This window comes from Ambystoma mexicanum, chromosome 4p (assembly GCF_040938575.1).
Source record: "Ambystoma mexicanum isolate Mex_15411 chromosome 4p, UKY_AmexF1_1, whole genome shotgun sequence".
Lineage (NCBI taxonomy): Eukaryota > Metazoa > Chordata > Amphibia > Caudata > Ambystomatidae > Ambystoma > Ambystoma mexicanum.
Window position 1 is genome coordinate 1,193,595,462 of NC_090927.1, and position 18,645 is coordinate 1,193,614,106.

The window sequence follows — 18,645 nt, forward strand, 5'->3', positions numbered from 1 at the left end:
AGGGAGGGGGGCTGTACCCTTTAAGAGAATTAGGTGAAATAGAAAGAGGACAGTTAAGGGCGGCTGAGGGATACTCGAACCCGGCATACAGCCCTCCACCATATGTGGCTCATAGGAAGATGCCAGTGGGGGAGGGGAGGACTGGAGAAGAGCAGACTGTGGAGATAGGAAATGATGAGTGGGTAGCTGCACAGATACTATTAAAATTACGAGGTTCGCTAACTGGAGAAGAGAAGGAGGTAGTAAAGAAAACAGACGAGGATAGTGCCAGGGAGAGTGAAATGAGGGGGGAAGAGCTATTACGGCAAAAGGAAGAGATTTTGGAGGAACGACTAGCAAAGCTAAGGGATGAGCAGAATGAATTGATCAAACAGCTCGAGAGGGAGGAGAGAGAGAGAGCGAGGGAAAGGAAAGAAGGTAAGAACGAATTGGAAAAAATAAGGGAACGGAATGAGGAGCAAAGGAGAGAAGCTGAAAGGGTAAAAGAGGCAGCAGAAAGGGTATCAAGAGTAGTGCTGCGAGAGAAGAAGAGGGAAGAAGAAGAAAAAGAAAAAGAAATGGCAATGTGGAAGATGAGGTTACTATCAGAAACAACTAAGAAATATGAAGAAGGGAAGGTAATAGAGAGTATAGTAGAAAGAGAAAGGGTGAAATGAGAAAGGAAGAAAGAGGATGAAAGAATATTGGAACAGATGAGCAGTGAAGTGATGGAGGAATTAAAAAGGAAAAGGGAGGAAAATAGTAGGGAGATGGAGGAGAGAAGTGTAGGAGAAAGAGAAGATAGGAGTAGGGAGAGTGAAAGATGGGGGGATGTATACAGAAGCACAGAAGTAGCGACAACATCAGCACAAGGGGGAGCAGTTGGTAAAGGAGAAAAAGGAGAATTGGACCTAATAGACTTACAAACAGTAACAATAAAAGGGAAAAAGACTGAGTGGGGGGTGCCGTTTATGACTGACTTTTGTAGTGAGGAAGAAGAAGGAGTGGAGAGGGAAGGAAGAAAAAGTGAAAGGGAAAGCTTAGATAAACTATACCTCACCCGAACCAACATAGACTCGCCATGGATCAGTAGGAGAAAGGATGAGCTGGAGAGAAGTGAGGAGGGAGAGCAAGGACTAGCGGAAAGACAAACACATGAAGCCACACCATCCCCATCCCCATCACGCCCTCCCCCATCGCACCCTACATGCTCAACCACCTCACGCTCGTTGCGCAAAATAAAACTCGCCCCCTTCACAGACGAACTGACACCCTATGCATGTCGGCTTAGAGACCTCCCTAGTCGCAGGCAGGACAGACGAATACACATGCCCACATTAAATACAGGAAATGATGGAACGAGGGGAAAAGATGGAGAAGAAAGAGTTACGAGCAGGGGTAATAAGGATGAAATTGAAGATGTAGAAGAAAGGGAAGAGGAGGAAGGGTGTGAGGACTCGATATTATGGAACATAAAGGGTGAAACGAGACACAACTTAATGCCACTTTTGGAGAGAGGAGGGGTTAGACCACAGTATGTCCCTTGGAAGCATACAGATAAAGAAAATATAAAATGCAGGCTTCCATCATTAAGTGGAGGTGCGGGTAAGTGGATATATGAAATGGAAAAACACACCGCAGGACAGAAACTGGCAGTAGGAGATGTAAAGGGCCTTTTAATATCAATATTAGGGGATAAAGCGGATGACATTTGGAAGAGAGCGGGATTTCATGGGGTAACAATAACAAACACATCGCATGATGGGGCACCATTCGCAAACTGCAGACATGCACTATGGCAGGCACTGAGGGTACAGTACCCAGACACATCAGACATAGGAGCAATTACTTCCCGTAAGATGCGTGAGAATGAGGATCCTGTTGATTATATCCAGGAGATCCAAGAGAAGTGGCACATGGAAACTAGAGAGCAATGGGATAAAACACCAGCAATATTCTATCATATACTAGTACAAGGGCTCCCAGAAGGAGTTCAGAAACAACTAAAGAAAGTAGTGGGAATGGAAGCAAAACCATGGCCAGAAATACAACTGACTATAGTACATCACTGCAGGACATGGCAAGGAAAAATGAAACAAAAGGAAGAGGACAGGAAAACAGAAGAGGCTAAACTAGTACAGAAAAAACTTACTAAATACACAATGGAAGGGGCACTAATAACTACGCCCACAACAATGGCCCAAAGCCCCACACAAGTAGTGGCTGCACAAGATCCCGCCCAAATACCACCTTCACAGACTATAACACAACAGGCGCCGCCACTGCAATCATACACAACCAACATGGGAGGAGGGTACCCAATGCAAGGAGCTGGGTATTATAATTATAACAGGGGGAGAGGAGGATTTATGAGAGGGAGAGGATACGGATATAACACCCAACAGCAGGTGGGAGGACTTAGAAATTCCTACCCCACAGGGCAACCAGTATACCAGGACAACACAGGGAGCTTCCCATGGCATAGTAGGGAACCACCAGTGTGTTGGAGTTGTGGATTATTAGGACACATGTCACGCACGTGTAGAGTTAGGCCAGGAACAACATCATGGAGTGAACAGGGACAACCAAGGCCCTCACAAGAACAGCAGGGCATACAACAACAGCAGACGTTGCAACAGGGAAGTGAACAACAACAACAAATAACACAACAACAGCCGCAGACATATTCACTGCCACAACAACAGGTAGCGATAACACAACAACCCCAAACACAACAAACACAATTGAGTAGGGTGACGGTCTTGGGACACAACCCTTACACAGGAAATGGCCAATCATTGTACCCTCAATAGGACAGCCCACAGACGGCCTTGGTGTGTCCCATCCTGTCAGTAACACCTAATAGTGCGGAGGAGCCACGCATAGAGGTAACGATAGGTGACAAAAATTTATCATTCCTTGTTGACACCGGGGCGACCCGGTCTTGCATAAGGGAAGGTAAATTTAAGATGTCAGGCGAAGCCATGAACACCCAAGGATTCTCTGGGGCTAGAGGGTTGGTTCCCTTTACTGATAACATTCCCTTATCTATTGGAGATTATGATCTGTCAGTTCCACTTTTATATTATAGTGCCTCACCAGTAAATATACTGGGGAGAGACATAATGAACAGGTTGAATATGACGATCTCCTTTACAGAGGACGGCATAATTTGCTCTACTCCAGGGATTAACATGCTCACAGCACGACAGATTATGCAAGCATACTGCGGACAGACAGCGATTAGGGCGGAGCCAGTAGATGGCGAGCTATTCCAGTATGGAACAGATATGGCATTTGCATGGATGCCAGGGATAGAAGGGAAAATATGGAGGAGTCCAGCAGCCTATCTGTTCCGACCAGAAACACCTGTTAATGAACCAGAAGGAAAGGTGGTTCTAATGGACATTGAGAGCATTATTGCAACAGCTGATTATATTGCTGTGCACGCCCAAGACAAAGAAGGAAGAGCATGGAGGGCAGTGATAGCACTAGCAGAAGGATGTAGGCTAACCCAGGTGTCAGATGAGGAGCTGTTCTCAGACGAAAAGGAGGAAGGTGAAATGGTGTTCATGATGAGTGTAGAAATATGGCTAAGAGTGGCTCACAAACAAGTAGCACAGAAAATTGCGATGGCACTTGAGGCACCCGCATGCACCCCAGTCCCCTTCTTTAAGGAGGATATGTCAAAGGTACCCAAATCATTGTGGACTACTAGCCCTTATGACGTGGGGTGCATAAAAAGCATAGGGGGAGTAAGGATAAAATTGAAAAAAGGTACAATACTCCCCAGAGTGAAACAGTACCCACTGTCAAAAGAGGCAGATGAGGGCATATATGAAACCATAACGACCCTTATAAACAATGGCATATTGGTCCCCTCAGAATCACCATGCAACACGGCTGTGTACCCAGTGCGCAAGGCTAAAGGGGGGTCTTGGCGCTTCATACAGGATCTCAGGCCCTTGAACAACATAGTAGAAGCAGAATATCCCGTAACAGCAAACCCGGCCACAATATTGTGTGGCATTCCAGCAGAAGCATCACGATTTACAGTGATCGACCTTAAAAATGCTTTTTTCTCAATACCATTGCACCCAGACTCACAAGATCTGACAAGCTTCACTTACCGAAATACAAAGTGGAAACATACCAGATTGCCACAGGGGTATTGCGAATCACCCTCAATTTTCAATAGAGTAATACAGATGGATTTGGGTAACATTGAAGTGGAAAGCACAGTGTTGCAGTATGTGGATGACATAATAATTTGCAGTACAAACGAAAGTAAATGCAGAGAGGACTCCTTAAAGATGTTGACAATATTGGCTGAAAAAGGGTACATGGTAGACATGGAAAAGATACAATACTGTCAAGAACAGGTACTTTACATTGGTCAACTTATATCCCAACATGGAAGAAAGATTGCACCACAAAGAGCATAGGCCATTTCAAGCACTCCAATGCCACAAACTGTGAGGGAACTGCAGCAATTCCTGGGGCTGTGCAACTACTGTAGAGCATGGGTATTTGATTACAGCTCGTACATAGGACCCCTGGTTGAGGCTTTAAGGGAAGCTAATAAAGGGGAGAAAAAGTTGGGGTGGACTATGGAAATGAAAGAGGCCTTTGATGAATTGAAAGATGCGATATCAACTGCTCCAGTACTGGCATCCCCAGACTATGAGCGACAATTTTTTATATTTTCACATTGCGACTCAGCAGTAATGAAAGCAGTGTTGGCCCAAAAAACAAGCATGGGCTACAAACCAGTAGCATTTTACAGCGGTCACTTGGATCCTGTGATGTTAGGTCACTTCCCTTGCGAACAAGGTCTCGCTGCAGCTGCTTTTGCAGTGGAAAAAGCATCAGCAATAACCATGGGGTGCCCAACTACACTGTTTGTGGAACATGCACTATTTGCAATATTGAATAAACCTAAGTCCACCCTAACCACGCAGAGGGCATCAGGTTATGAGATCATTCTGTCTAGAGCTGAACTAGCAATTGTTAGATGTAGCACGGTTAACCCTGCAAGGTTCCTAGCAGAAGTAATTGAGGAGGGAGATTATGCCCATGACTGTACGCAAATAACTGAAATGTACTCATGTACTAGAAAGGTTGAAGAAAACGCACTAGAGGGAGGTGAGCTTTTGTTTGTTGATGGGTCATCAACTATTGATTAAAGAGATGGGATAAGGAGGACTGGGGCAGCAGTGGTAAAAATGATGGAGGTACCGGTGTGTGTGGCTATGAAATGTGTACAATTACCACAGCATTACTCCGCTGAAGCCGCGGAACTGGTTGCACTAATATTGGCATTGAAGGAAAGCTTTGACAAACGAGTAACCATATACTCCGACAGTGCATATGTTACATCCACTGTCCACTCAGGGCTGTCGAAATGGAGAAGAAGAGGGTTTAGGAGAGCTGATGGCACTCCAGTGCAACATGCCGTCTTATTGGCTGAACTAATTGAAGTAATAAATGACCCCCAAGAATTAGCCCTAGTAAAATGCACCGCACACACCAATGGTGAAGACCACGTCTCAAAGGGGAATGCAGCAGCAGACGCACATGCGAAATATGCTGCATACTTTGGTGAGATATGTGACCCCCCAGAATCACAGAGAGGGTGAGGGAGGGGAATGGCTAAGGAGATGTTGATAAGAGAAGGGTACACCCATCTCCCAGCCACGCAGATTATGGAGCTACAAGCGGCTGCACCAATGGCCGAAAAAGAAATATGGGTAAAAAGAGGATGCATCATGTCACCAACCGACGCACTATGGCGCCAGGGTGGCACTGGAAAGGTTGTAATACCATTGGCACTTTTGAACACCGCCCTGAGCCAACTACATCACCCAGCCCACACAGGCAAGGAAGTAATTGCAGCACGATTTAGAGAAGATTGGTTCTGCCCCGAGTTAAATTCTCATGTGTCGAATTTTATCAGCAATTGTCTCACATGTCAACAGTTTACGGCCGGCCATACCCTAAAAGTAATAAGAGGTACTATACCCCGGCCAGAGGGACCTTTTCGGCATCTCCATATTGACTATGTTGATATGATCAACATATGTCAAGGTAATAGGTATATGATTGTAGTAGTATGCCCATTCTCTAGGTGGATTGAAGCAGGGCCTTGTTCACACCCAGATGCATTTAGAGCAGCTAAATTCCTAGTGAGGGAGGTCTTCCCCAGGTGGGGAGTGTGAGAGGTGTTAAGGTCAGACAATGGCCCACATTTCGCAAACGAAATGTTCCAGCATATCACATCCTTGCTGAACATAAAACATAAATTAGCATGTGCCTACCACCCACAGGCCAACGGTGTATGTGAACGCCTGAATGGCCTATTAAAGGAGGCAATTGCAAAGATACAACAAACAACAAAGAAAAGCTGGTTATATTGCCTACCATTAGCCCTATTTGAACTAAGGAATAGACCAGGGTCCGACCACCACCTCACCCCACACGAGGTGGTTACCGGACGTCAAATGCGCCTTCCCCTAACGCCAACATCAAGAGCATTTACCGACCATGAAAATACAGCGAGTGTTCTAGGTGATGAAATGTACCAATATGTGTCTTCTTTGATTACTAGTGTAGTGTTTGTGTCTCAACAGCTCGAGCGCACATGGGGCGGGTCTAACAGCAATCAACAAGAAGACGCGGATAAAGAATTGGAAAAGGAAAACCTGTGTAAACTTGCTAAAGGTGACCACGTGCTACTTCGCAATTTCAACAGGAAATGGATTAATGAACGATTTACTGGCCCCCATCTGGTAGAGGAAGTATCAACAAGAGCAGTAAAGCTACAGGACAAGCGTGCCTGGAACCACCTACATGATGTAAAGATCTACAAACTGCAGACCCGCCCCAGCGCCACCGACAGGTCCATTGGGAGAACAACAACAACATCACCAACGGAGGAAGAGAGTTCTACCACAGCCAACGACCCAATTGTTCCCATACCCTGTCACTCCCCAGATTCCCCGGAGACAATAACTGACGAAGAAAGGGGTGATCCCCATACTGCCCACCCCATGGTCACACGCTCAAAGAGTAAAAATACTTCCGCCAGCTGAGCCCAAACCCCCTGCCCATTGACCCCTACCCCCAATATAGTAATAACCAAACTGAAGGACATTGCCTGCACAAGTACACATGTAGACACGTGAATGCTCTCTTTTCTCTTCTCTCGCACATGCAGGAACTGCGTATTATTGTATTGTTAAGAAAATAGATAACTAACAAATTCACTGCCCAGGAGTAGATGGTACTCCCAGACGATAACTACCCGGAAGAATTGTCACACCAATTTGTATATGAAATAAAAAGGCCAACGTACCTGAAAAGGAGAAGGGTACATGTCTACTACACAGCATTCCTCTTGGCCATAGAATATTCAATGCCCCACCTCCACCCATACTTGCCTGTCCTAAGAGATAGATCACTTAGAATAGCGTGGGAACAGCTCTTCGCCTGGGCACTGAATGACTATTTGATAGGGAGAGCTTAAAGAAAAACAATAACTAACATTTAATAACCAGCATTTTGAGAATTTTCAGGCGGGCAACTTTAACGTCGCAAGAATACGCTGCCAGGACTGCAGCAAGGTAAGAGCAAAATGCCGGTGAAATTAGCATATGTAATAAAACTAATAGGGATTTTGATGATCACCGGGTTCTTGGCTGCCTCTGTATGGCAGTACAGCTATGCTATTGATCTTATTGCTGCACCCAAACCTAATACACCCCCATCCCCTGCTGCAACAGGTGTTACGTCAGGTGATACTAGTAAAATTGCACACAAGCAAAATAGAGTTAAACGCAGCACATACTCAGATAATAAAGGTATTGATAATTATATACAAGATTCAGCACACGTCTCAAACAACATATGGTACCAACACATGACCCGCATTGGTAAGCAGACAACAGAGGACAGCTGCTACGTTTGCTCATTAATACCATACGCCATGAGCGCTTCTCGAACATTTGTTGCCACAGAAATAGATGAAAAGACAGCACGATGCATAATATACTTGGCACTGTTCCAAACGAAAGGAAGATTCCAAGGGACAGTGGTGCATATGGTATGGAAAACACGAGACTCATACCCATATGAAAACAACTTCCTCAAGACCTATTTGAGTTACCACAAGAGCAGTTTACATGCTGAAGCATTCAAATACATAACAAGTGGTCCTGCAAAAGGGGAAACAAAGAAAGTAACACTGCAGTATCTACCATGTGATTGGTACGCCACTGAAGTTCCTGGTAAACCAGGATGTTGGGAAAGGCCACTGGTGACGATAACAGGGAAGGTGTACCTGGACAACAATTGGGAGATAGGAGTGATTGGCAGCAACATGGTAACAAAAGTAACTATCTCAACTATCGAGGCACACAACCACAGATGTTGGACGACGTGGATCAAGTACGTACCCATGCTCACGTGGGTGGAGACGGATGAAGACCCAATAACAATACTGCCACTGACTGCGCCCAAGGTATGCTACCAGCATAAAGGAGAGGTGGACGTAGGATATAACACCAACTGTGCAAGCGTGATGGAGTTACCTGAGGGGGGAGCAGGAACAGCAGTAATAATGGACCATTATTGGGCTTGTGGAGAAAAGGCATACCATACACTGCCTCCCCTGTGGAATGGTGTGTGCACAATGGTGCACGTCAATGTACCATCACTAGTGGTACCAAGGAAGCATGTGAATGTGGCAAACTTTCCCAAAATGGATGAAGGGGACAAAAGAAGGAAGAGATCTGCACCACCTCAGGAGGAGCAAGGGAATAGGACCAACAGCAATGATACCGTCCTAAACAGAAGGAAAAGACAAGGAGAACCTCTGACAGGAAATTACCTGTGGGGAAGGTCGGAAACGGCACTCACTTCAATCCCGCCAGAACACAGACTATTCAGCAGAGCAGCAATGTTTTTCTCCTCAATCATACATCCGGGACTGCAGGCCTACGCAAACGCAAAATGGCTCCAGATAACTAGATGGGAACTAATGATGACCATCAATTCTACAGTAAATGGATTCAACGCAATAAAAGAGGAGCTGCGAGCTATAAGGATGGTAGCACTCCAGAACAGATATGTATTGGACCTTCTCACAGCCATGGAAGGAGGAGTTTGTGCAAAGATAGGACAATCATGCTGCACGTTCATTCCTGCCAACGATGCTGACAATGGTACACTGACAGAAGCAGTTTCACAATTGGCCCAGATGCACTCCAAAATGATGGATGAAAGTAACGGTGTAAACAAGGATAAGAGCTGGTTTTCACTATTATGGTCATGGATGCCATCTTGGCTGTCAGATGGACTGAAAATTATAGTTGGTTGTACTATTTTGGCTGGAGCTACACTGATCATAATAAGATTTTGGAAGGCCCGGAAGGCACGCACCACTGACGAGTTGCTTGAAATGGTCGGTATGCACCCCTTGATGCCAGCAGATGACGGCCAACACACAGGCGTAATAATACAAGAGAGGGAGAAGTTCCGCAACCAGATCATCACCAACCATCTGGACCCACCATCGGTGAAGATCGAGAACCCAAGAAACCCCAGGAGCTACATAGGGAAATGGGTATACTGTACTCCTGGAGGAACCTGTGAATATATGTATTGGTCATTTGAAGATCATGTGAACCACTATGGACATTTAGGAGGAATAACTAAGATATGGAGAGTAAGAGGAGACAACGAAAAGGATATGTTTGTGGTCGACAAGTCGACCAGAGGGGGGACTGAAGTGGGAGAATGGAAGACCAGGCTCCCGTCCTTCACCTCTCGCGCTTGGCCTAAAGGGTCACGACCCAGACACCCGCCACGAGAAGAGTTTGCCCATCTACCAGACGACCAAATACCCTGGTACAGGAACATACGGATGTGTCCATCTGCCTGCCCAGCAGCCCGCACTAGCCATGCCGACACCTGCGGCACGGACCAACTAGACTAAAACCTACACGTCGTTAGAGATGCCATGACGACCTAGCCAACGGTCAGCACACCTGTACAAATATACACACTGGACACTCCCGCACCAATCTACACGAAGAATATACTCAGTGCTATGACGTAGGCGACAGACATACTCACGGACGTGCATCTTTACATAGGCTTTCAAAATGCAGAAACGCAAGACGCGTCATGAACTCATCTAAAAAAGCTTGCTCACGCTTCTCCTAAAACCAGTTGCCACAATGAGAAATATAATGAAGACACGATACTGGTCATAAAACTATATGGTACTGTAACCTAAAGCGCCTGTGCACCAGACGGATCCACTTATACACCAGGCCTAAGTAGGCCGCAAGCAAGAGCTTCCATGGACGTTAAAAGAACAAGAGTCAGATTGCTGATCCTGCAGAATGAGCCCGGCGAAGCAACCAGCCAAGGTCGCAATGTTGCAAACCCACATTCCGAGAGCAAATCATCAAGGGCACGATGTTGCAACCTCGCACGCCGCACACCAACGTTAAAGTCACACCTGCAAATTAAACCAGGCACACAGTGGAAAAACAATATTAATTGTGCAGAATTATGCCTCAAACACGGTCCCACCTCACGTGACCAAGCCGAACCTGACAGGATGCCAAGCCCAGGAGAAAGAAAGCGTCTGGATCTCTCGTTACAAGACATAAGCAGATACAATTAAAAGGCTCAATGGACATCTGCGACAGTGGGAGTAGTCGGCCTTCCAGCTATGAATAAGTCCTCACATTGTCTGCACGTACCCATAGTGAAACATTGTTGCAAATGACAGGTACACCGAGAGCTGGGAACAGCGATGGTCCCAGGCTGGGAAGCTCGCGGGCGCACCAATCAGAACATGGGGCTCCTATCACTGACGCCATTAACTTTAACCAATCATCAGGGGTCTTCATGTAACAATTCTCATGTATCTAATCGTAGGGACAACCCAGATATATCACCTGACTAACCCTCGACCACTAACATTGTTCTCTATACGTGTGCTATACTAACCCTACCACTCGAGTAACCAATTAAGAGTGGCAATAGGTTTTTTGCTAACTTTCCAATGTGACGCAAGTAGCGCATCATACCAAGGTAAAAAGGGCCTGCGAGCCCTACGATTGTGTGTGTGTCAGGACGGACGCGTACGCTCCTTGACCCATCCCTGCCATTTTGTCTAATAAACAGCAGAGTCACCTTGCTTCTTGCGTGTGTCTCATACTCTATCTCATCTGGGATATACGGGAGGAGTTGGGGCCTCCCTGCCCAGAGGTCTGCGGACGGCCCGGCCGACCCCGGCAGAATTTCCCCCCCACACACTGGTCCTATCTGACCTGGACCAGCACACTCCTCCAAGGCCTCCCATTTGCCCCTGAGAAGTGTCCTACAGGCAACCACACGCCTCATCAAGGCTCTACGCAGATAGGACCACATCACCCCAGCCATCGTCAACCTTCACTGGCTCCCACTGCACAGACAAATCACCTTCAAGTCAAGCCCTTCCTCCCTATGGACCACTTTAGATTCACCATTCAAACACTGGTCCTATCTGACCTGGAAGGGGGCACTCCTCGAAGGCATCCCGTGTGCCCCTCAGATGTGTCCTACAGGTGGCTGCACGCCTCATCAAGGGTCTACGCAGATAGGACAACATCACCCCGGCCATCATCGACCTTTACTGGCTCCCACTGCATGCACAAATCACCTTCAAGTCTTGCTGCATCATCTATGAGGCAGTCGCCATCAAGTCATCCAGCTACCTTGCAAAGAAACTCAGCATCTCTGGCAGACAGAGCACCACGAGAAGCCAGAACATGTGCAGACTTGAAATCCATCATTGCAAAAATGAAAAGACCAGAAAACAAGGCAATGGAAGCTCCTCTCCGTCAGCATCAGACTCACCCCACATTCCTTCAATTCAGCAAAGAACTCAAGACCCACCTCTTCACAGAATCTCTTCACCCCAACAGCTAGGCCATCACATCGCCTCTCGCACCACCTGACTGGCTAGATTCTGCCTGCCCCTCTAATCCCGCCAACTGGTACAGCTGCACCCCTTCTGCGTGCCCTTCTGTATCCCATCCCTGCTGTATATCTGTTCTGTTGTTACCTCTGGAAAGCGCTTCATTATGCATCTGTAATGTTGAATACCTCTGTAAAGCGCTCTGTTATGTATCTGTATTGTTGTATACATCTGTAAATACAATGATAATAATACTTATTCACAATTTTACAATCCTACCATACACTCAATTTTCATAGTTTGAAAAACCCAGTTTGCACAATCCCAGTATATTTGTACTTTCACCCTTGCAGTGTGTTCCAGTTTATGCAACTCCAGCATACATCCATGTTGAAGATCTCAGCATATTCCTAGTTGAAAACCCCTTTTAAACTCCTACCTTGACTTAAACTCCAGGTTTGACAATCCTGATATAGTCCTACCTTGTCCAACTACAATGGAGCTCATTTTGCTCTAAAGAGTAATTTGGCGACGGAAAGACAGTACGTGTAGACGACACGTAGGCGGCTCCCCGTCGCTAAATCTTGGTCATTTGCACAGCAGCGTGAAAATAAGTAAATGCATGGTAGGCACCATTTAATTGTAACTGTAAACACTACCTGCCAATGCTTGTTTAATTGTACACGCTGCCTGTCATGTGAGCATGGTAGGCCCTGTGTACAATGGATCCTTATGGAATTTGCATGCTTTATGCTGGCGCATTAAGCCGGCAGGCTCCAATGCATGCACGCCGGCACATATTCTGGAGCATTTTATTGGCAGAGAGGAAGGGAAGTGGTGGAAATGCAACTTGCCTTCCGCCCCTCCTCTCCGCCATACAAATGAATAACAATTCGTCATACTGTAAATAAAATGCGTGAAAAGCTTGCGCAAGCCTTTTACGCACTTTCCTTTCAGTACAGCTCATGGAAAATGAGACCCGAATATATTCTCACTTTGACAATCTCATTATGCTCTTAGAGTGACAATTCCTTTATAATCCAACGTTGGGCATCCCAGTATAATGACAGTTTGCAAGCCCAAAAGTACTCAATGTGATAAACTCAGAACATTGTCAGTATCCACCATGCTAGTATAATCCCAGTTTTACAATTAGCAGTGGGGAAATCCTCGAATTTTTCCATTGTGCACATTATCCAGTATACACAATCCAGGAATACCCTCACTGTCACAATACCAGTATATACTCAATTTACACAGTTCAGGAATACTCCCAGCTGACTACTGCATAGGTTTGCAGCATTTCCCATGTGCTATCACATGACTCCTTTATACTCAGGTCATATTTCTTGAAAAGTTCCATTCCAGAACATCCCTGTGATTTAGCCTGTTTTTCACATTCTCATTTTGCACAATGTGAACTTTGTACCAGTTTGACCATCATGATATATTTTCAGCTCATCCAGTCCGTATTGCCAATTACCACTTTGAAATTCCAAATATGTTGCCTGATTCACAAACCCAGCATCCTCCCAGTGTGACAGCCTCAGCATACTCTAATGTGAGCACGGTTCAAAGTATATTGCCACTGTGCATATACCATTATATTCCGAGGTTAGCAAAATTTATTCTCATTTTAACACCCGCCGTGTGCTCCCGTAGAACAACCTGGGTATGTTGCTGCTTCGGAGACCACTTTCCACAGCCCAGGTATTTTCCCAGTTTGACAACCCTAGTGTACTACCAGTTCGGAATATGTCCAGTTTGTCATGTCCAGTTTACACACTTCAGTGTACTTATCATTTTACTATTTTAGCATATTCACAGCATATCCACCTCTAAAATATTCCAGGTTTGACAATCTCAGGAACTAGTTTGGCAAAATCGGTATACTCATCATTTGACATATGAATCCTTAAATATGACCAATTTGACAATCCCAGCATTTTTACATTTTGTACTTTATACCTGTCATGATCTCTGCTTCCAAAAGGTCAGGGTTTTCCCAACTCCCTTGGAAGCAGATCCATAACCCAGGTTCCGAGTGCCAACCAGTCCCAATTGGGACCTTTTGGACCCAGTCCTGGCGCCAGTGGCACCAGGCTCATAAATATGCCCAGTCCCAGGACTGGAAGCACCGGGCTCATAATGCTTGGGTGGACTTACCTGCAGCAGACCATGCTGCTTACTTGCCTGCCAGTTGAGCCTCTGATCCTCTTCTGTTTGGAACTACTTTTCCTGTTGGGTGGGGCAGGAGCCACTCCCTAGATTCAGAACACTGGAACTCTTCTGGAAAGCAGGAACTCTTTTCTTACCTAGGCGTGGCTGTGGAAGGAGACACCTAAGCACTACAGGAGGCTATTTAAACCACACCCGATGGATGAATCTTGCTTTGCGTTATTCTGCATCCTCTGCAGCAGAATGCTCATCGTGTCTTCTGCATCTGATCCTGGGCCTAAGGAAAAAGGCTTACCATCCTGAATCCAGTCTTCAGCAACACCTATAAAGACAAGAAAGAACAGGTTAGCATTACGGTCTTCAGTGACAGCTCTTCACTTACCTGGTCCATCGGCTGTCACCAACGCCTCGCGCTGCATTCCGGCATCTGAAAGACAAAGGCTTACCTACTCTTCGTGCGCTCCGGAGGTCTTCACACTGCATTCCGGCATCTGAAAGACAAAAGCTTACCAACTCTTTGCACGCTCCGGAGGCCTTCGGCGCTGCATCCCGCATCTGAAAGACAAAACAAGGTGCATTTAAAGACATTGGGGAACTTTAATACTCACGTGCCATTACTCCTTTCCACATCTAACCCAGTGGGTATTCCGGCACCCTGCAGCCGCTCCGAACTTGTACCTGCAAAATAAAAAGACAGTTAGAGCGCATCGTGAAGCAGGCAACAAGCGCTTACTTACGTGCTTCCAGGCGCTTCTATTCATCACACGGGCTCCATCTTCAACTCACTTCAGCCCGTCATCCGCCATCGCCGGAACCCTGCAAAACAAGAGACATCATTACTAAAGACTTTAAAGACATTAGAATTACTCGAAACTTACCGTTCGTGCAGTAAACGACGGACAGCAGTCCTCTGAAGTCAAGAGGCCTGCTCCCCTTATCCAGTGAAGAAACTGGTTACAGCACCCTGCCCCGAGGCAGATGGAGAGCACAGCGTTCACTTACCTAAGGTGAGAGCGTTAACCTTTGGGGTTCTACAGGAGAAGAGAAAGGGAAGAAGAGAGAGACATTCAATAACCCAGTTCCTTAATCCCATATTTTCTATCTGCAGACATTTTCGAGTCAGACATACAGTGCACAGAGGTCCAGCCCAAAGAGCCAGCCGTGTGTTACACATCACCTTTGAAGATACGGTATACGCCAAGTCAAGACCGGCGCCTCTAAGGGAATCAGGTGAGCGTTACAGAACGCAAAGCCTACCACAAAACTCCCGTCCAGGCGCTATGGAAACCTCAGATACCGACCAGCTAGCCCAGTTACTTGGGGAACTAAGGGCAGAAGTGCATGCAGCCCGTCAGGAAACGAACGCTCTAAGAAGGGAACTGATTATTTCCAAGGAGCGAACAGATGATCTCGCTAGACAATTGCTACAGTCACAAGCCGGACAGACCCCGTTACCCACATCTGGGGGAAATCTTCCTTCTACATCCTCCATGAATCCAGTGCAGATCAACCTACCTGGGAATGTACCTCTGGCTCCGCCCGAACGATTTTCTGGTGACCCAAAGAGGTTTGCAGTATTTATCAATCAGTGCCGGTTGCATTTCTTATGCCGGCCAGCAGCCTTTCCAACTGATCAAGCTAAAGTAGCTTTCGTGCTTTCGTACCTTAGTGGCAATGCGGCAGACTGGTCGATCCCTCTAGTAAATCAAGATGATCCGGTCCTCCATGATTTTCAAGCTTTTCAGCTCAGTATGGAAAAACTGTTCGCAAGACATTCACAGGGGCAGGCCTTGGACAATGAGCTTCTTTCGTTGCGACAAGGTAATCAAGACCTTTTGGCTTATATTGCGTCTTTCAACAGACTGATAGTGGAAACTCAATGGCCTGTGGACAAAAGGATTACGCTGTTTTATAGAGGTCTACGTGGAGAGCTCAAAGATGTGTTAGTCCAAGTAGTGAATCCCCCACAAGATTGTTCGGACTATATAGACTTAGTCGTTCAAATAGATCACAGACTGCAGAACAGGAAGGCCGATCGTTCCAAGTTTGATGCTCGAGTATTTTCCAAACCGCCAACTCCTTCCAAAGGAGTAGACTCCGGGGAACCCATGCAAATAGGGGGTCTGAAAGGTCCTCTAACACAAAAGGAGCGGGAAAGGAGAAAACAGTTGCAATTATGCCTCTATTGCGGAAACTCAGGGCACTTTCTTCGAGACTGTCCGGTGAAACCTGCCAAGAAGGCAGTAGGAGCTGCAGTTACCAAAGTTACAAACTCTGAGCAGGGAAACGACCTCGCCCGACAAGAATAGAGGTCCTCTTGCCGAGCGTGAAAACCAGTTCCGTGACCTCGCATTTCGTGATACCTATGGTCCTCATTAGCCCTGATAATCCGGATCGATTACATGCAATTGAAGCTTACGTCGACAGCGGTGCCATCGGCAATTATGTGGATCATGAAATGGTTTTGAGGATGAATCTAACTCTTTGTCCCAAGGCTGTAAAGGACGTCATTACTACGGTGGATGGTACGGAGATAGCCTCCGGGCCAGTAACGCATACCACTCAAGAGGTGACGCTAGTAAGTCAAGATGGACACCATGAGAAGATAGTGTTCGATGTGATCAAGGCCCCTCAGTTTCAGATTATTCTAGGAATACCTTGGTTAGAGAAACACAATCCTCTGATCGATTGGCGAGCAAGAACGGTCCAGTTTCCAGAATGTGTCTCTACTTGTCACCCTCCACCTGGTGTTGCACTGGCAGCAATTTCTTCAGAGACTCCCCAGTTACCTCCCGAATACCTAGAATACCAAGATGTTTTCTGGAAGGATCAGGCTAACTCTCTACCTCCTCATAGGTCTTATGACTGCCAGATAGACCTGATACCTGGATCTACTCCTCCTTGTAGTAGAATTTATGCCCTCACCGAGCCTGAGAACCTTCACCTTCGACAATACCTGGATCAATACCTGGCAAATGGGTTTATTCGTCCTTCCAAGTCCCCTGCTTCTTCAGCTTTGTTCTTCGTTCCAAAAAAGGAAGGAGACCTTAGAACTTGTATAGATTATCGCTCCCTGAACCAGATCACCGTTAAGAATAGATATCCGTTACCTTTGATCCCTGAACTCCTGGACCAAGTCAGAAAAGCATGCATATATACAAAGCTGGATCTTAGAGGAGCTTACCACTTGGTACGAGTAAAAGAGGGCGATGAATGGAAGACGGCCTTCCGCACCAAGTATGGGCTATTTGAATATCAGGTCATGCCCTTCGGACTTTGCAATGCCCCGGCCGCCTTTCAATATTTTATGAACGATGTCCTCAGAGAGCTCATAGATGTGTGTGTTGTTGTTTACATTGACGACATCCTCGTTTATTCTTCATCGGAATCTGAACATCGGAAACACGTGAAAATGGTCCTCGAAAGATTGCGTCAACACAAACTTTTCAGTAAGTTGGAAAAATGTGTTTTCAACGTGACTGAAGTTGAATTCTTGGGATTCATATTATCACCTGGCGGAGTGCGTATGGATTCAAAGAAGGTCGATGCAGTTCTCAAATGGCCATCACCATCCTCCGTAAAAGGTGTGCAAAGCATGTTAGGCTTCGCTAACTTTTACCGCAGGTTTATCCCCGAATTCTCTCGAATAGTCCAGCCCATCACTGCGTTGTTAAAGAAAAAGAAACGTTTTGAATGGTCTACCGAGGCGGAACAAGCTTTCCAGGATTTGAAGACTAAATTTATCTCTGCACCAATCTTAAAACACCCTCGCCCCGAACTCCCCTACATCGTGGAAACTGATGCTTCAAGCCTTGCCATGGGGGCAGTTCTATCACAAAAGGACCCGGTAACCAATCAGTTGCATCCCGTGGCATTTTGGTCCCGCAAATTCTCGCCTCCTGAAATCAATTACACGATTACTGACAAGGAACTTCTGGCTATCAAGTCTGCCTTTAAGGCTTGGCGGCATTATCTGCTGGGGGCCCGACACACCGTTACTGTGATTACGGATCACCGAAACCTGCAATATTTGAAAACCGCAAAAGCCCAATCCTCTAGACAACTCCGTTGGGCATTATTCTTTGCCGAGTTTGACTTCATAATTACCTATCGACCTGGTGCAAAGAACGGTAAAGCTGATGCCCTTTCTCGGAGGGGAGTGGAAGAACACTTGATCAACCCTAAACCTGTACCAATCATTCCCGAACAAAGAATTCTGGGTGTAATCGCCACAGAATCCATAGAGGAAGTTAAGGATAAAGCCAGGCAACTTGTAACTCCAGCAGACATACAGAATTGGCATCTGCAGGGAAAGGACTTTGCAGTAAAGGACAACTTATTGTATTTCCAAGAACGATTATACCTACCCAGCACAGATTTACAGAAAAAAGTAATCTCTTGTTATCACGATTCTTTAATGGAAGGACATCCCGGTATGGCCAAGACCTCAGAAAAGATCAAGCGCTACTTCTGGTGACCGTCTTGGAAAAAAATTATCAGAGACTTTATAATGT